The sequence below is a fragment of the Lissotriton helveticus genome, chromosome 10 (genome assembly GCF_964261635.1).
Source record: "Lissotriton helveticus chromosome 10, aLisHel1.1, whole genome shotgun sequence".
In the NCBI taxonomy this organism is placed as follows: Eukaryota; Metazoa; Chordata; class Amphibia; order Caudata; family Salamandridae; genus Lissotriton; species Lissotriton helveticus.
In genome coordinates, this window is record NC_136071.1 from 751,781,671 (window position 1) to 751,802,280 (window position 20,610).

A 20,610-nucleotide genomic window follows, 5' to 3' on the forward strand; every position below is an offset into this window, starting at 1 on the left:
GGATACCAGGAGACCGATCGATTCCAAAAGGTTGGTGAATATCTTGGGGGTTTTGCCACAGGTATGTTGGTCGCATTATGAGGTACAATTGCTGCAACTAGCATATTCCTTAGCGTTCTTTGGGGCATTCCGGGTATCAGAGCTGGTGTCCAACTCCAAGAGGGACAGACAGGGTGGAATTGCTGTTGAGGATGTGGTGATTGCAGCAGGTTTGCTGCAGGTCAGGGTACGGCGGTCGAAGACTGACCCAATGGGTAAAGGAGTATGGGTGCAACTGAGGGCAAGTCAGGGGGCAGGCTATTGCCCAGTGATGTTGATGGAGAGGTTCATGCAGATGAGGCCTGGATGTGAGGACAATAGGCTGTTGGTGCATGAGGATGGTACACCGCTGACGAAATTCCAGTTTACGCGTATATGCAAGCGGGCTCTGGAATTGTTAGGAGAAGACATAGTTCATTTTACGTCACATTTGTTCCGTATTGGGGCAGCTACTACAGCTGCGGAATTGGGACTATCACAGGGTGCAATCAAGAGAGTGGGCAGGTGGAAGTCAGCGAGTTTCGAGCGCTATGTGCGACCACAGCTGGTATAGGTAGGGGGTATTCTCAACAGATTGGTATTTACCCACTTCTCTCTTTCTATTTTGTCTTTGGTCTCGCTTGCAGGGGTGGCAAGCCAGAGGATGCAAGTATGCTGGTGTGGAGATTCGGTCATATGCAGAGCGGGGAAGTGGTTTGGAGAATCTGGGGTGGACAGGACGCAGAGGGCCTTGGGAAGGGTCCACAACTGGTTAGGATTGGAGGGTCTGCGGGCTGAAGGCGTTTCAATTCTTTTGAGGAGTGCGCTCAATTCAGGTTTGCCTATTCCAGACATGCTGGTTATTCATGTCGGGGCTGAGAATATGGTCCCGGGGGGCAGGCGAGGAGCCAAGGAGGCATTATTCTCTCTTCTTACTTGGAGCAGAAGGGCATTGCCGGACACAGCAATTATTTGGTCAGAGGTTCTCACTCGGAGGGAGTGGGGGGGTGATGTGCCGTCAGCAGCAATGAATACGTCAGTGAGAAAAATGAACAGAGAGGTGGAAAAGTTGTTGAAGGGTTCACAGATACTGGTTATTAGACATACCCTGCTGCAGACATTGACTCCTGATGAGTATCGGACAGGGGGAGTGCACCTGACCAGGGTGGGTTTGGAGGTGTTTGTGCAAACTATCCTGGGGGCCATTGAGTTACACCCTGGTAGAGTGGCAGGGAGTTAGTATGGGGGAGGGCAAGAGCGCCAGTGGGGCTCCTTGCCCTGTGGCGGGGTCCCTGATAAGAGAAAAGGCTGAGGGACTCCTTTTGGACGGAAAACGGTTAACCCTGGAGCAGGGGAGGCAGTTATGGCGGCTCTAGGCTGGCGGGAGAGGGGGCCGTCCTGCTGGTGGTCCTGGACTCTCTCGCTCTACCCTAGTAGCTGGTGGCTTGGAAAGGGGGTGGTGTTGTGTCCTGCTGGTACAACACTCCTCTAGAGATGCCAATTTGTATATATATGGTAAACTGTGGCGCATATGTATGGGCGCAGCATTTATGTGTGGATTTAATAAATGGTAAATGTGGGAAGTTTCATCCACAACGGAAATGGAATGTGGTATTATAATAAAGCTACGCAGAGGACATCAATCATTTGTAAGTGTCTTACTGGGAGAGGGGTGAGCCTGGTAAAGAGCGAATGGCGCGGATATCCCCACTATGAGAGGCCACCCCCGCGACTAGAGGAGGGGGGCCTTTAGTGGGCATTCCGTGCCCGCCTCGGTGGATAAGTTTTGATTCTGTGTTGGGACGTCATGGGGAGGGTTCCTCGGGAATACGAGACGCTTGGTGGGCATCTGAGGACCCTCCTCCCTAAGGGATAAAGGAGAGCAGCACCCCGGGAGTAGCCCTCTTTTGTCTTTCGCCTGGGAAGAGGAAGGCCAGCCAAGGAAGAGTTGCCCACCCACCCATCCCTAAGTTCAATTGTGAGGGGCGGGGCGGGGTCCCTGATAAGAGAAAAGGCTGAGGGACTCCTTTTGGACGGAAAACGGTTAACCCTGGAGCAGGGGAGGCAGTTATGGCGGCTCTAGGCTGGCGGGAGAGGGGGCCGTCCTGCTGGTGGTCCTGGACTCTCTGGCTCTTCCCTAGTAGCTGGTGGCTTGGAAAGGGGGTGGTGTTGTGTCCTGCTGGTACAACACTCCTCTAGAGATGCCAATTTGTATATATATGGTAAACTGTGGCGCATATGTATGGGCGCAGCATTTATGTGTGGATTTAATAAATGGTAAATGTGGGAAGTTTCATCCACAACGGAAATGGAATGTGGTATTATAATAAAGCTACGCAGAGGACATCAATCATTTGTAAGTGTCTTACTGGGAGAGGGGTGAGCCTGGTAAAGAGCGAATGGCGCGGATATCCCCACTAAGAGTCATGTATTTTTGCATGCCATTCACTCAGCCTTGCTTGGTTAAGTCAGTTGGTCAGTGTCTGGTTGGTGCTACCTCTCTTCTGTCAATAACCAGGTATAAACTGTTAAGGCTCCAATTTACATATTGGCCTATAGTCGTCCACAATATTTAAGTATGCAATCTTGGGAAGCAGAGTAAGGGGACACCGCAACACTTTGGAAAGAGTGGCTGCAACACAGACCAGGGTTTATGGATGACATCACGCCAACAAATTAACAAAAGGAAGTTATTTCAAAAACTTTATCTGACCTGGCAGTGAAATTCTAATATGAAGAGTTGAACAACTGCTTTTAGAACAACACAGTGAGCTTCAAGCTCAAAACTTAACAAGACCAATCAAATCTGCCGACACACTGAAGCTTGGGAAATAATAAAATCTGTTAAGTATAAAAACGTCGAAATGGCAGAGGTGCTGCCCGGAGCGCTATACATCGCGTTATTAATAAACTGTTTTGATTGTATCAACGGAAGAATCCTAACTGGTTTAAATGCTTGAAATTAACTACTTTTACTTCAAAATCACGAGTCTGTTTGAAGCTATGAATAGACAGCTCAGAAAGAGGCAAACTATGCTCACTGCTTCAGACCCTCACTGCATGAAAATCAAATCAAGTTCTTCCCTGGAGAAATAAATGTTGGGTTACATGAATACATTTTACACACTGGAGGCATATAATAAAAACAAGAGCTCTCAGTGCAGACCATCATGATATGGGCTCTGATTCACAGAGGGAGGCGCTGCGATCTGACCTCCGGCAGTCATGAACCCCTGCAGACTGCCACAGGAGAAGGCGCAATGCAGACGCGGAACAGTCATATGCCTGCTTGCTTGTATTGCATCCATCTCTACTCCAGTGCTCGGGTAAGCCATGAACAGGGGTAAAACAATTGTATTTCTACTCGTAACCTAGAAACAGAAATGAAAATGAATGCATTGCCGTGTCTGTGCCATTTATGGGCGGTGAGTGTCAATACTGTTTTTATATGTAACGTCGGTGAAGGGACAAAAGCTTGCTAGTATCAACATGCCACATCCCATCAATCCATAGGTTCGCGGATCCAGGTCATATTAGGGTAACACTTCCAAAAGGAATGTGACAACGTTCGAGTGGGACATTTACCTTTCAAAATGCACAGCCTAATTTGTATGAAATAGACTACAATTCATATACGCGTCCCATTCTGGTGGACATCTAAAAGAGTACATATCCGTGAAAAAGGGACTGCAAACGGTTATGCTTGTGTGTGCGTTCACTTGACACGCATTGTATTTCCCTGACCACCTTTGGACACACCTGCAACTATTCTTATGCATACCAGGTGTGAATGAGGAACATGCCGAAGAGATACCACTGGATGCACAAATGCTGTTATGGATTATTTTTACTTTTTGCTTAGTGTTTTAGACATGTCATATGCCGTGCGAATATCCACATTCATTCAAAAATAGACTCACCTTTCTCCTAGAAACACATTTTTTTTTAAGAAGAAAACACATTCAAGGTTTTGCACATTTTCACCCAAAAGTTGATGGAAAAAAGTTTCACATAGGTATGTTTTAAAAGAGATATGCTGCTTTTTTTTTTAGAGTTTTAAATAGCGCGAACTTGAACCGAACCGAATCAGTTATCAGAGCGCTTTACATAGCACCAGTTACGTTACATGAGGACACACTTTCATTTTTTTTTTTAGGCATTTAGGCACGGGGAGATTAAGTGATTTGCCCAGAATCCCAGGGGGTTTTTGGCGTCGTTACCGAGACTCGAACCAAGGGGCATATTACCAACCAATAGAGATAATTTTTGTCTCTAACTTGTTTAGAGACAAAACTTATCGCCGCAAATCGGCGATTTTTATCGCAGATAAACCTTGCTATTAGCAAGGTTTATCGCAAATGCGATAAAAAACGGGCGCAATGCATGAATATCACTGAAAAGTCAGCGATATTCATGCATTATCGAGCAAATGCTCTTAGCCATGTTATCCACCTCCCATTGGTTAACATGGCTAAGAACTGCTCAGGGCAGGTGTTAGCTTAGCGCGAATATCTCCAAAAGTTGGTAATAGGAGATAGCGATGTTAGCGACTGTTTCCAGTCGCTAACATCTTGGCACGCCCACTTTGCATGTCATTAGTGATAAATATCACTGACATGCAAAGCGGGGCCCAAGATGGTCGCTATCTCCTATTAGCTGTCGCTAACTGGTGTTAGCGACAGCTTGGTAATAGGGAGATCATTTTATCTCCGCTTTCTTGGCTTTTAAAGCCAAAAAAGCGGAGATAAACCCCCTTGATAATATGCCCCCAAGTTCCCCAGGTCCGAGGTCGAGCGCCTTAGCCGTTTAGTCTCGGAACTAAGAACACATTTTAAGCACCTACATATTCCAAATGTGACAGTTCTAAATATGTGAAGATTTAAAAGTTTGATTTGTGACTGAATGTGCTCAATGTAAGGTGATTTAGACATTGGTAATAATGCTCAGCTGAAGGATAGAGCAGTGAATTACACTGAAACATGCTCAGCATCATCACAAGGAGACCAAGAGACCTGTAGGTGAATGTGCGCTTTTGAAATGTACAATAACATAACAAATCATTCCTCATCAACTCTGATATCGGCACCAGTACATTCAGTACTGCATCTTCTGCCATAACTTTGCTTCTCTAATTACCATTCATGCACGACAAGCTGCTATCACCAGAAGCGTCTTCCCTCTTATGTTGTAAGTTGATCTCTAAAAAATCAAAAAGGAGCCCTCAAACGAATAAAGAACACACCATAAATTCCCTATTGCCCAACATTGATTTATGATTATAAGTCAACATTTCATTGCTGAAATTATACATATTTATTTCAGAAAAAATAAAAATTATTTCCATAAAATAATCTTTTTAGAAATTATATACACGTTATCACATCAACATGATTTTTATGACAATTTTAGTATATGATATTTTAGATAAGATGCATCATTTAAAAAAAATCTGAATCTGGAATTATTAATGCATCATTCAGTAATTGCTCAAGGACATGTTTTATAAAAGGTAATGGTTTTCTGTATTCATTTTTACGTAAAGAATTAAAAATGTGTAATGTAATAAAACAAATCTGAAGACGGAAACGGTTCTTGAGCTTTTGGAAGGCGGTGAGGGAGTTACCCTCACCGGCCGTATTTATTAAAATATGAAACAAAATTAAAAACATTAAATTAACAGTTTCATATCATGTACAATTTCATTTACACATTACGATGCATTTCTCAAAATTCAAATTGTACATCCTAACATTACGGGCCAACGGCAAGGTCGTAACCGGTGTCAGATCCCTAATACCATAACTCCCCCCCTTACTTGTGAGGGGCGGGCGCACAGAGGACTGTACCTCTGTGCCAACTTCCAATTTCCCTTGTCTTAACGGGGGCCCCATATTTACTCGATGCCATCTTGGTGGTCGTCCGAGGACTCGTGTGAGGTGTCTAGAAGGTAGCGTAGACCCCCCTCCCACCCCACACTGCTTACCACATCCGCCGTCGCGGATGTCCTGGCCCCGGGAAATTCCCAGGAGGGGCCCGTAGCCCCTCCTCCCCAGGGAGGGGCCGATGACCGCCTTCCCTTTCGGCGTCCCTATCCTTAGAGGGTACCGCCTCCCCGTGTGAGGGGCCAATGGCCGCCTCCCCCCGGGCGCTCCCATCCATAATGGGTGGCGCCCCACCTCTAGGGATCTTCCAATTACTGCTCACCGATCATGACCTTACCGCCACAGGCCGGATAGTTGACCGGCTATCCGGACCCCCCAAAAACTCCTACTATAGGTCATGGCTACACAAACTTTTTAACCAAGCTATGAAGTCCCCTATGAGTAAGACATTTCCCTCCCGGGACAAATGGACCCCGTCTTCCAGATACATATGGTCCCCCCGGATACATCCATGCGGTACACAATACAATTTTCCTGTACGAAACAATCTACCTAGTTTGTTATTAACCTTCTTTACCGAGTGATTCAAAGCTGACACAGAGAGGGCCCCCCGCCACACCTTCCGCGGAATCATGTGTGACCATGCGATCGTGCACCCCGGAACCCTTCTTGCCAACCAGCTTACCGAGGCTAAGATTAACTCAAGAAGTACTCGTCGACCAATGGTCACCAAATCATTGCCCCCAAGATGTACTATGATTACAGACGGCGGTGACCTTGTCCGCCCTAACAAACCCTCCATAAAACCTTGAAACTGGTCAATACAGAGCCCGCCCCTTCCGTGGAAGGTCACCCTGTACCCGTATTCCCCAGCCACGTGAATCATGTCACCTGCTTTGAATACGTCCGCGGCGCGCCTCACGTATGAGTGGCCAACGACCCACACCACTCTTTCCTCAGCCGGTGCTCTTTGACCGCTGGTCCCCAGGTGTCGGGTCAACTGCACCATCCGCCCCGCCAAACCTGCTCGCGCAACTGAAAACAAAACAGAAAACAAGAAGCGTGAGTGCATGACAAAGGCTTCACAACATGTGCAACCGCACATACCTTTTATAACAATTCGAGGACCAACGCCCCAACTGTTTCACTTTTTCAACACTCAGACCCCTGGCTGTAGCCTCTGTAGCAGCCCCTATCCGGAAGGAATGGGTCCCAAAATCGCTCGGGTCCAAGCCCGCTGCCGCGATTGCCATTGTTAACACCCGCTGAAACTGAAACCTAGTCAGTGGGGTGGCGTCGGTGTGCCTCAACAGACTCCCCCCCATGATGCCGCCCTCTACGCCAAATACTCCTCCACGCATTTTACCGGGCACATGGGAGACTCCGGAATCCGCTGGACTACCACACTGTCCCCGATGGCTCCCTGATCGGTCTTGGAACTGGCTATTGTGACCACCATTGTGTCGCCCTTGATCTGAATGTGGTCTCGACACAAACCTCCCCCCGTATCCCGCTTATTCCTTGCTACCAGCTCGCTTACCCGCATAGCCCCATGGAATGCTAATGCAAAAGCGGCCCGGAACAGCACCGTCTCTGATTGAGATGAACAAGTCGCAGGGAGTACGGACATCAACAGGGACAACCTTGCCAGATCTATCGGGTGCCTCCCATCCACTCTACGGCCCTCAAGGCGTTGCCACCCACGCAGTGCCCTTTTTACGAGAAAGGACGATGTGGGGTCCTGGATGCCATGCGCCTGCGCCATGAAGGCAATGGCGGCCCTGTGCCTGTTAGCTGTTGCCAGTGATCGGCCTGCCTGATGTAGTGCTACCAGGAATTGCAGAACATACTCCTCCTGTCCCCAATGCTCCCCCCCAGCTGAACCCAAAAATGACCAATAGGAACGGAACGCTCCTTCATATGCCTTCCTTGTCCTGGGTGCTAGACTCTCTCCCACGAGGTTTTGTAATCCGGGGCACCGAGAGACCAGAGAGCTTCGGGAAATGGTGCCGCCACCAAGTCCGCTGAGGGCAGAAAACCCCTGAAGGCCTGCATATGGGAACGAGAGAGTGCATCAGCTGCCTGGTTCAGTACCCCCGGCACGTGTCTTGCCCTAAAGTGGACGTTTAGTCTCATACATAGCAGGACAATTTCCTTCAGCAATCTCAAAATCAATTTGCAGCGTGCTGCCTGATTATTGATACATTCCACAACAGTCATATTATCAGACCAGAACACCACAGCACGATCACGAAACCCTTCTGGCCATGTTTTCAAGGCCACCAGAATGGGGAACAGCTCAAGGAACCCGATGTTACCTGTGAGCCCACTATCGTGCCACCACGCCGGCCATGTTCGTGCCGACCATCTCTCACCAAAGATGGCGCCAAAACCCACACTTCCTGCCGAGTCAGTCCACAACCCCAGCTCCTCGGAGGAAGCTGATGGTTGGTCCACACGACACGACCGTTGAAATCCACCAGAAATGCCAACCATATGCGCATATCCTGGCGAACCTCGGCTGACAGTCTTGTGCGGTGGTGTCCCTCCTTGAGGCCCACCATGGCTTGTGCGATAGAGTGGGAAAAGGGGCGGGCCATCGGTATCACCCTAAGGGCAAAGTTAAGCTGACCCACAGCTTGTTGCAGCTGATGGAGAGTTACTTTTCCCTCGCCAATGCATACTTCAAGTGAGGCCTTAAACTTCATTACCTTCTCCTTGGGCAGACGGAAGCACCCCTCTACTGAATCAAGCTCGATTCCAAGAAACTCGAGAGAAGTAGATGGCCCCACTGTCTTGCCTGGTGCTAATGGCACACCAAAACTTTTCATGAGATTACAGAATTCCATCAAAGCCTGTTCACATTCCGTGCCCCCGGCTGCCCCCAGACACAGAAAATCATCAAGGTAGTGCATTACCTGCGTGAGGCCCGTGGCTCTAGTGAACGGCCATTGCAAAAAAGTACTGAACTTCTCAAAATATGCACAAGAGATGGAGCAACCCATCGGCATACATTTATCCATGTAGTAGCGTCCTTGAAACACAAAACCTAAGAGACGCTGATCCTGTGGGTGTACCGGGAGCAACCGGAACGCTGACTCAATATCTGATTTAGCCATCAGCGCTCCGGGCCCTAGGCGATTCAACATGGCGACGGCCTCATCAAAGGATGCGTACCGCACCGAACAAACTCCCGGGTCAATCGCATCGTTCACCGAAAGACCCCTAGGAGCGGACAAATTATGGATTAACCGAAACTCACCTGGGTCCTTCTTGGGGACTACTCCCAACGGTGAACAAACAAAATTAACGACAGGCGGGTGTACATACGGTCCCGCCACCCGACCTCGTATCACCTCTTTTGCAATCTTTGCCTGCACCACCGTCGTATTTCGTTGAACAGATCTTTGATTTTTACACTGTGCTTCCCCCCGTAAATCCCCCGCCGGGATGCGGAAACCATATGAGAAACTGTCTCGCAACACCCCAGCGGAGACATGGTCTGGGTATTCGTTCAGCCAAGGGATCAATGCCATGATGTCAACAGGAGTAGGTAACGGTACCCCTCGGCCGATGTTAGACCTGTTTGGCCCCTCCTCTACCTCCTGTCTCACCATTCTTGGCTCTGCACGAACTCTTGGGGTGTGAGGACTGTCCACACCCTGCACACTCATGCCTGAACTTGCATGTCCCTTGTGGCCTAGTGCACTTGCCTCTGTTAAAGCTCCAACACACCCCTTTTTTACCCGAGTTCCCATTATTCTTGGTGTGCTGCTCCCCGTTGGCGCCTGCCCGAAAGGGCGCCGCCAAGTAATGGCGGGAAGGCTCTGCGCCATTCCCGCCAGAAGAAGACGACCTCGCCGTGTTCGGCATAACCTGCCTCTGCCAGGAAATGGAGTTTAAACAATCCCACGTCAGGGATGAGTCTTGCTCCTTGGCCTTACGAAATTTGTTATCATAACCCATCCATTGATTACCTTCATATGATTCAAAAAATTCCATAATACGTGTTTGGTAACAGGCTAATTCTGACAATACTTCAGGCCTACTTTCCCCCATGATTGCTGTGAACATTCCAAACGCCCTGGCCCAATTAGCGATTGTTTCCTCCACCCTGAAACCCGCCATCTTTGCACGCCATACACTCGGATGCAACAACTCCTTCTGATTTTTAACGTGCTCTATCTCATAGTGATCGGTCAACAGCGAAAACATGTTCACGTATTTATCGGCCCAAATCCTTTCTTTCACATCCATCGGGATATGCTGAACCACTTTTTCCCTCCTCGAGGGTAAAGATCCCTCCCCAGCTATTGGCAACGGCTGCTTACCAGAACCAGGAGCTGAATTTGTTGCAGCTGTCGTTCCAACGCCCGGTGCCGATAAATCCGAGGGGACCTGTGGGGAAATAAGAGGACAAGGTGCCTTCGCAGCATCTCTCGATTGCCGCAACTGCTTCATTATTAACCTGGCCTCTGCCGCCGTGTCTCCTGGTGCCACAGCACTCTCGTTGCTCTTGCCTAACCATGCTGCCAATTGAGCGGCCAGTTCGGGTGGCATATCCCCCTCGCTAACGGGCGTAACTACCACAGGGATAGGCTGTCCCGCGTTCGGGATCGGAACTGGGGCCCCCACCGGACCAACCGGGCTCGCCGGAGGTGACTCGGGAACCGGGGCCTCCCCTCCTGCCGCCCTATTCCTGACCCTTTTACCTCTCCCGGCAGGGACTATTCCCGGCAATGCTGGCCCGATGATTTTCTTCGGTCCCCCCGTGCCATTCATTGCCGCCATCTGCTTCTTCATGTCCGCCATATCCTTCACCAGCATGCGAAGCAGCTGTTCAGTCCCAACCATCTTTCCGACCTTCTTGCCAGGCATCGCCTCGCGGATATCCGAATCGAGGTCCTGGATCCAAAGCTTCGGATTCACTGAAAGAGAAACACAATTACAAGTTCTCGAAATTGGCTCCTTGTTCCGTCTCGGGCTCACGAGCAACGAGGAGGTGCAGCTTCCAAGTACAGGAACAAGAGGATGCTTCCTTGGATTGATGCTCCTTTTATCCTTCCTTGGGAGGGCGTGGGCCTTCCCCCAAACGCCTACGGGGCGGTTCGAACGGTGTAGGTGTCTAGGACAACCCCTCTTGGGCGGGACAAAGGCGCGCCCCGGCTACGCCACTACGGGCATACCAGCCAAGCCACGCCCCCGCCCAAAATGGTTTCCCGGGGGGATCGGGGCACCCAACCATACGTTCGGGGGGACCGAGTGGTCGCCCCTTTCCATTTGTATGAAATAGACTACAATTCATATACGCGTCCCATTCTGGTGGACATCTAAAAGAGGACATATCCGTGAAAAAGGGACTGCAAACGGTTATGCTTGTGTGTGCGTTCACTTGACACGCATTGTATTTCCCTGACCACCTTTGGACACACCTGCAACTATTCTTATGCATACCAGGTGTGAATGAGGAACATGCCGAAGAGATACCACTGGATGCACAAATGCTGTTATGGATTATTTTTACGTTTTGCTTAGTGTTTTAGACATGTCATATGCCGTGCGAATATCCACATTTATTCAAAAATAGACTCACCTTTCTCCTAGAAAATCATTTTTTTTTTAAGAAGAAAACACATTCAAGGTTTTGCACATTTTCACCCAAAAGTTGATGGAAAAAAGTTTCACATAGGTATGTTTTAAAAGAGATATGCTGCTTTTTTTTTAGAGTTTTATATAGCGCGAACTTGAACCGAACCGAATCAGTTATCATAGCGCTTTACATAGCACCAGTTACGTTACTTGAGGACACACTTTCATTTTTTTTTTTAGGCACGGGGAGATTAAGTGATTTGCCCAGAATCACAGGGGGTTTTTGGCGTCGTTACCGAGACTCGAACCAAGGGGCATATTACCAACCAATAGAGATAATTTTTGTCTCTAACTTGTTTAGAGACAAAACTTATCGCCGCAAATCGGCGATTTTTATCGCAGATAAACCTTGCTATTAGCAAGGTTTATCGCAAATGCGATAAAAAACGGCCGCAATGCATGAATATCGCTGAAAAGTCAGCGATATTCATGCATTATCGAGCAAATGCTCTTAGCCATGTTATCCACCTCCCATTGGTTAACATGGCTAAGAACTGCTCAGGGCAGGTGTTAGCTTTTGGAGATATTCGCGCTTAGCGCGAATATCTCCAAAAGTTGGTAATAGGAGATAGTCGCTAACATCTTGGCACGCCCACTTTGCATGTCATTAGTGATAAATATCACTGACATGCAAAGCGGGGCCCAAGATGGTCGCTATCTCCTATTAGCTGTCGCTAACTGGTGTTAGCGACAGCTTGGTAATAGGGAGATCATTTTATCTCCGCTTTCTTGGCTTTTGAAGCCAAAAAAGCGGAGATAAACCCCCCTGATAATATGCCCCCAAGTTCCCCAGGTCCGAGGTCGAGCGCCTTAGCCGTTTAGTCTCGGAACTAAGAACACATTTTAAGCACCTACATATTCCAAATGTGACAGTTCTAAATATGTGAAGATTTAAAAGTTTGATTTGTGACTGAATGTGCTCAATGTAAGGTGATTTAGACATTGGTAATAATGCTCAGCTGAAGGATAGAGCAGTGAATTACACTGAAACATGCTCAGCATCATCACAAGGAGACCAAGAGACCTGTAGGTGAATGTGCGCTTTTGAAATGTACAATAACATAACAAATCATTCCTCATCAACTCTGATATCGGCACCAGTACATTCAGTACTGCATCTTCTGCCATAACTTTGCTTCTCTAATTACCATTCATGCACGACAAGCTGCTATCACCATAAGCGTCTTCCCTCTTATGTTGTAAGTTGATCTCTAAAAAAATCAAAAAGGAGCCCTCAAACGAATAAAGAACAGGACAAAACGAACAAGAACACACCATAAATTCCCTATTGCCCAAAATTGATTTATGATTATAAGTCAACATTTCATTGCTGAAATTATACATATTTATTTCAGAAAAAATAAAAATTATTTCCATAAAATAATCTTTTTAGAAATTATATACACGTTATCACATCAACATGATTTTTATGACAATTTTAGTATATGATATTTTAGATAAGATGCATCATTTAAAAAAAATCTGAATCTAGAATTATTAATGCATCATTCAGTAATTGCTCAAGGACATGTTTTATAAAAGGTAATGGTTTTCTGTATTCATTTTTATGTAAAGAATTAAAAATGTGTAATGTAATAAAACAAATCTGTGTTATTTTAAGATATTTATTTTGTGTATGAAGATTTAGTTTATAATCATAACCAGGTTTTGTACAATAGGGAATTGACTGCGCTCTTGTAAATTCATCTCCATACGCTGCCATCCTTCTGTGGATATGGTTTTTAAACATTTTCGAAAGGTAAGTTTCCCAAAATAAGTAATTATAATTCCATAAGGCTTGCCCAGCTTTCCATTAAACATCCCCACCAGTGTCTCTGCGCGCCCATTCTAGGGCGGCCAGTAATACACAAGATAATGTGGTGGCAATTAACGGACATAATATAGGATAAACTTAATCTAAACACGAGGGGGCTTATTTTTGAGGCCGATCGTTTCTCTCCTGCACCAGGCAACGTGGTGCAAGAGTGACACTAACCATAAGACAGATTTTTGAAGCCACACAAACCCACTTTGCGTGGCTCTACAAATCTGGAGTAACACAATGAAGTGTAAATAGCTGCTTTGCGCTACCCTGCGCTTCGTAGGTGTTTCATGGGTGTTGCGTGGGTGTCCCCATGCAACTCCTATGGATTTGGGAAACCGCCCTTACAATGCAGTCATAACCATGGATGACCATTACCACGCACCGTTTACAACAAACATGCCTTTACCACATGTTTGTTACCACAAATCATTAACCACAAAAATGCCTTTCCAACGCATGCCTTTACTACGAAATCAGGCATGCGTGCTAAAGGCATGTTCGTTGTCATGGATGTATGGGTATGACCAGTTTAGGTTTCAGGGCAGGGCAGAGGGCTGTGGCAGGGGGCAGCGGTTTTAAAACTCAGGGCCAGGAAAAGGGGCTGTTTTAGGGTTCATGCTGAGCAGGGGGCTGCATCAGAAGGCGGTTTTAGGGATCAGCGGTCAGAAAAAGGGGTAGTTTTAGGGTTCAGGGCCAGGCAGGGGGCAGTTTTAGGGCTCAGGGCCAGGTAAAGGCATATCCATGGCAACACACAACGTTTTACAGAACTCTGCCCCTCGGTACCGTTCTGGCACTCTCTTAAACTCCTCTCTGTTCAAATTCTAAGCCAGATTTGATTCTCTGTGTCCCGGTTATGGTTCTCTCTCTATGGTCTCTTTCTCCTGTTCTGGCGTCCCTGTGCCTGTATTCTGTCAATAGATAGATAGATAGTCCAGCCACAATGTCTATTTTCCTCTGTGAGTGTATCAGGTGCGGATAAATACTGTAAAACTAAAATCCTCATTCTGCAAGTATGCGCATGCCATTACCAAGCATATGCCTTTACAAGCATACCAAATTTTGACCACCTATATGTCCTTACAAACCATGCTTTCATGGTAAAGGCATGCGTGGTAACAGCATATACAATGCAAAAATATTTGTATTAAATGCATGCGAGGTAATGATGCATGGGTCATACTCATAGTGAAGTAAAAGCATGCATGCCAATTGCATGCATGGTTCTGTCATACAACCATGGATTTTGATGCATCCCCATATTTAAAAGAACTTGAAAAACTGGGGATGTGCCAAAAACGTACACCTTCCCTGGGGAGGCGTATTGAGGAGAAATATCTCTATTTTTCCTAGTTTCTTCTTCTTTCTGTGTTTGCTGTATTCTACAGCACACATAGAGGAATATGCCTCCCAGGATATTTCGTGTGCAGGAAGGTGCTCTTTCCTGCACAAAAACAATCCTGCATGCAACGTTGAAATAACCTTGCACCAGGGTGCAAGCAGGCATGCGTTGGCACCAGGCAGCCCATTGTGCGTGAGTGCATGAGAAAGGACAGAAATGCACCATATTCCATTAAGCACGGAATATTCATGCCCTTTTTCTGTCAGAGAGTGCAGCAAGGTGACTTGCAGCATGGTGACTTGCTGCACTGCATCACAAAGCTCAAAAATGAACCCCTACATCTAAGTATCAGCAAGCATTTCACCATTGATCTAGTCTTGTTACAGACGCCGGACTCAAGCGCAATGTCGTGACCCACAGCCAACAATATCTCACCGGAAAAGACCACGTCAATCAGAGAAAGACTATCCCTCCCATCATGCCTTGCGCGTCACGCACGACGCAGCAAGGACGGCCCATTTAGGAAGGACAGTGAACTGTCAGAAATTCTTGTACCGAGGATTGTTTGTTCCCCGACCAGACCCGCAAGAGGTAAGGGCACTGGTGCTTCAGTTCTTTGTATTCCCGACCAGTTCTTCAGCGATCACTCCTTCGTTGGCGAGCGATATTGCCGGGTGCCTCATGCGGAGGAGAAAGATGCCTGCTCATTTCGGGATGGCGAGTGCGGCTGTCATTCCCTGAATGTCCTCCGTTGGTGAGCGTGCGATCCTGCAGCTCGTGCGGAGGACGTTTTTTTTGTTGGCAGCAACTGTCAAGCGGCAATTAGGCTGTTAAGTCCCTGAAAGTCCTCCGTTGGTGAGCGTGCAAGCCTTCAGCTCGTGCGGAGGACGGTTTGTTGGAATTGATATTACTGATCGGCATACGGCCGATTCTTGTCCTCTGTTGGTGAGCTGAGAGGAAACAGCTCTTGCAGAGGACGGTTGTAAGCCCGTTTTTCACCCGGTATTGTGGGCTGGGGATTCTTCATTTGAGGTACTCTCTTCAGTTCTTTCCTCATATACACTGGATGGTTAAAGTGGGTGAAATTAACCCTTTATTGTTTCAACACCATCCCATTACAACTTATGTTATACAGTACATTAACAGCATATTATTTGGGCTATTCAGACCTCAGTGCCTACATGGGTTATCAGGTGCTACTTTGTCTCTAGAAGGAAGCTTGGATCCAAGGAAGGGTAGGTCTCACACCACTATGCCATTCCGCTACTAATTAATAGTTTCCATGCTTGAAATGATACAAGTTACTAAGGGGTCCATTATGATGATGGGCGGATTGCCTCCGCCAGGGTGGCGGTGGCCACCGCCACCCTGGCGAAGGCAATCCGCCCGACAAGCACACTCGTTTTCCCCTCCGCCAGATTAGGATGGCGGAGGGGACAGCGGCGGATGGAAAGACCGTCTGCCGCTTTACCGCCGCAGTCGCCTTGCGACCACGGCGGTAATGGATTAATATGGTGGCGGTGTCCAATGGACACCGCCAGCCATATTACAATGGCACCAAGTAGAGGCCTTTCTGCGGCGGCAATGCCGCCACGGAAAGGCAGGCGGGGATTGCTGCGGGGGCCCCCTGCAGGGCCCCCAGGTTGCCACCACTGTCAGGGGGCACATGGGGGGTACCTATGGTACCCCCCCATTTGCATATGCAAAGCGGCAGGCACCGCGCAGTGCCTGCCGCTTTGGATATGCAAATGCAACAAAGCATTTTTAGCATTGTGGCGGGCGGTGCAGAGTGCACCGCCCGCCACAATGCTAAAACTACAGGATGTGCCCGCCACTGTGGCGGGCACATCCTAATTCCCCCCTTGGGACCCCTGCCCTTATGGCGGGCGATCCCATTCCCCACTATGGTGACGGGCGGACAAAGTCCGCCCGTCATCATAATGGACCCCATAGTATTTTTCTCTTGCCATTTCTTTCCTGCTGCAGATAGAATAGAACCCATGGTATCACCACCCAGAAGGCAAGTTATAAAAGAAAGGAATCTTTTTATATCAGAGGCGTTCTTTGTTTTTGTTACAGGTAGAGAAGCAAACTTGCATTAATTGCATGAGTGGTAACAGGAGAAAGAATAGAACAAGGCTATATGATTTCTTTGTTTGTCGTTTCAGATCTCCCTCCCTGCTGTTCTCTTCCTTATCTTCCCTCACTTGATCCTTCCGCTGACCTATGTTATTACAGCTATCAAGGCTTGGTTAGATCAAGAGGTGCACCCTTATGAGCATCAAACCGACCCTGAGGATCGACAGGCAACAAGTCTGAACACTTTACAGCACATACTTGCTGTTGGTGGCTAACTATATACCCTGCTTAAAATACTTAGTCCTGGACAGAACCCATTACTGGGCATAATGGAATCTGGGCAAGATGCACTGGGTAAATCACTTTAGTGACTTTAGTGACAACTTCACCTTTGAGTGCAGTGAAGTGGACAGACCTCACTATTGTTTTATTAGTTTTACACAGCGCAAACACGACCCGGTGGTATTGGAGAGCTTTCCCTAAGCACCTGTTATATTGCACGAGTTCGCATTCAACTTTTTTAGGCACAGGGAGACTTGCCCAGATCACAAAATGTTGAGCCGACAGGAGAGTCCAACCTGGTTCTCCGTTTCAAAGGTAGCAGCTCTAGCCCTACCGCCACATTCTTTATACTTCATTAATTCTGTTCTGAGCACATTCAAAGCGTTTTCTTTGGGAGATAATAAATAGTGCATTTTATTCAATTCATCCTTAAAAGCACCTGAGCAGAACACATATCTGGGCAGCACAGAATCTGCCAGACATTGCAGCACTCTGGTGCACTCAGGAGGATGGGGCAATACCTATCTGTGATAATGAGCAGAGTACCTCTTTGCCAATTCTTAATTTCACGAAACTGAGCTGCACTAGCAAATCCTATACTTATTTCTTAAAATTGATTGGCGAAACTCTCCATACTACTACACATATCTTAGACTGGTGGAGAGAACACATACATCACTATACACACACACGTTGGAATGAACATATCACAACAATTTCTTATCGAAGGTCATTCATATATGGACTGAAGAGATCATTGACACATATCATTCTGGGGGGCTTGGAATATGCAAACACCAAGCACAGTTTGATTGAACAGGAATCTGACAGTACCTACTTCTGAAGGGTGGAGCACATGCATCCCCCAGGTAACAAAATGAGAACATCAAAGAGTATTTTATTTGTGGAACAGAAGGGACCTCATCTATAGAGTTCACGTAGCAAAGGCAATACAGGATCTTGCGCCACTACACTGTACATATGTATAGTGGTATTTGGCCTGATTTACAAATATGTATCTCTGACTGACTCTTAGGGAGCCCAGGTGTATTTTTGTATCCCAGGAGTAAGCTAGGAGTACAACTGAATTATTCCTGGAATGCGGAAGTAAGTCAGGAGAACAAGAAGGATACGTTCCACTGACCCTTGCCAAGATCTTTGTAAAGCAGGCCGTTATTGCTGGCATTACTTTGTCCTGTTAATTTGAACCTGTTGATAAGCCTGCCGGTCTGCCCATGCCTTAATTGTGGCCATCTCTCGTACTCAGAGCTTAAGCAACAAGCAAAGAACCAACGGTTGCCATGTTTTTTATTAATGTTAATCAGCGGTCAAACATGCATTTGAAATCTCTCACCCTGCTCTTATTGTTAGTCCTTCCAATGCCCACTCTCGAGTTACCCCCTGCATTCTTTCCCCCTAAGAAACACATACTATCAAGAGTTGCGCCAAGCACCCCTTATTTATACTTTGCAGAAAAAAATGAGTAAATTAGACAGGGAATGTGAGCGTTAGATTTAGGTAGAAAATGGTTTGGAAAATGGAGGCAAAACTAGAAATTGTATATGAAATCTCAAGAAAGAAATACCATGTTATTTTATCTGCATTAGGACGGAAATCGAAATGTCACACCTGTACCTTGAAGAATAATTTCCTGCCATTCTATATGTCTTTTTTCTCATGTGGATTACATTGATTAGCAATTCTGTGATTGTGTTAGTAGATTAGATTTGAAGTATGTAAGATATAATTATTATCAATGTCCATACACAGTTTACAATGTCGGCCAAGCGATAATGGATCAGGCTTAGAATGTCTGTTCCTCTTTGCCCATTGACAATTGGTAGCAGGTCAATATCCTAATAGGTTTGTGTTCTTCCTCTGTAAATAATTCCGACATTTATATTTGTCTGGACGTCTACAAGTGAGAATATTATTGAGTTACAGTGAGCTTTAAAAAGGACAAAAGAAATAAATGTCATATAAAGAAGAGTGCAATCTGTCTGATCCGACAGTGCGCCAATGCTACAGAACGTTTATCATCATCAGTACTGAATTTATAATCATTGTAAAAATGATAGTTAGCTATTAAAATGTGAGCAGAAGAGTGTTTATTCTGGTGAACAGTATTAAAATCAATTTAGGATCTATTTTGTGGGCTGAACATATTTATATTTGGCTTCCTTATTCATCTTTGGTGATTTAATATTTAATTCGGTGAAGCCCTGCAGTATGTCATCTACATTGATAAGCATTTATTGTTGCTCGGAGTATAAGTTTATTCACGTTACCAATCCATTATAATGTATGACCTTTACTAAAAATTATATAGCTGGGTCAACCACCAAGGAAGCCCTCATATTCGTAGGAATGTATGTATGTATGATACTGATATAGTGCAGACCTAACTACATACAATAGAGCACTTTAAAATGGTAAGTGAGGGAATGGACTGATATTTAAAAAAGCTGTACACAAAAAGAAGGTTATCACTAGTCGTACACAAAAGGAAGAAGTGGAAAAAAGGGAGGAACACGGTGGGGGGGCCCTATCCTTGTGAATCAGCTAGGGAGGTTGACCGAAGCAGAGGTTTTAAGTATAGAGGTGTGTCTTTGGTTCATTCTGAGAAGAGGAAGAGAGACTGAGTTTCCTGGAGCTAGACGAGGATGGTATTACAGGTCTTGGTGCATGGCGGAAGATAGTCTGTCATCTCTTCTTCTCGTTCATGGGCTCTCTGATCTAAAGAATAGCAATGTGGCTGCAGTAGGTGTAATGGAGTCCATGCTACTGTGTGCTTTCAGTTACTTGTTATAAGACAGTGCATGAGTTTGCCAACTTGTAGATGACACATTAGAATTTAAAGGTGAAGTGGTCTGGTAGAGGAAGCCAAAGGAGGAAACATCAAATTTGTTTAGTTATGTGATCACTAGTGCTGCAGCATGGAGTGTGCTTTTCAAGCAGCCACAGGACACTCTTAACAACACTTTTTTTCAGATCACAATGCTATTATGTCTCTTCATTAGCATTCACAATTAGAAGAAAACCTGCACACTCATCAATGTACTCCAATTTGTGAATAGATAATCAAAATTCCACTGGTTGGTGTGCTCATGGGTATCACCCTCCTCTCATGGGTGATGCAAAGTCAAACACTATGGGGTCGATTCCGATCGGGTAAAATGCGCTCCGAATCGTCGTACGGAGCATTTTTCCCCGTACGAATCGTACCCGTAAACGTCCCCGTACGTACGACGAAGTACGATCCGTACCAGGAGCCAAAGTCCGTACGAGTCGTACAGGACTCCGTACGACTAAAATATCCGTACGAGTCTCACTCGGAACCCGCTGTACACGACATCGCTACGGTTCGCGGCTGGTTTTTACGACCCAGCAAGTACGATTCGTGTCGGGTACGCACCGTACGACCCTTTTCCTACGGGAGCCGAAAACAGTCGTAAACGCAGAGTTTGCGCCGAAACAGGTATGGAACGCCCCCCCCCCGGGTACGGCACGTACCCCCCATGATCGCAGGGGTACGC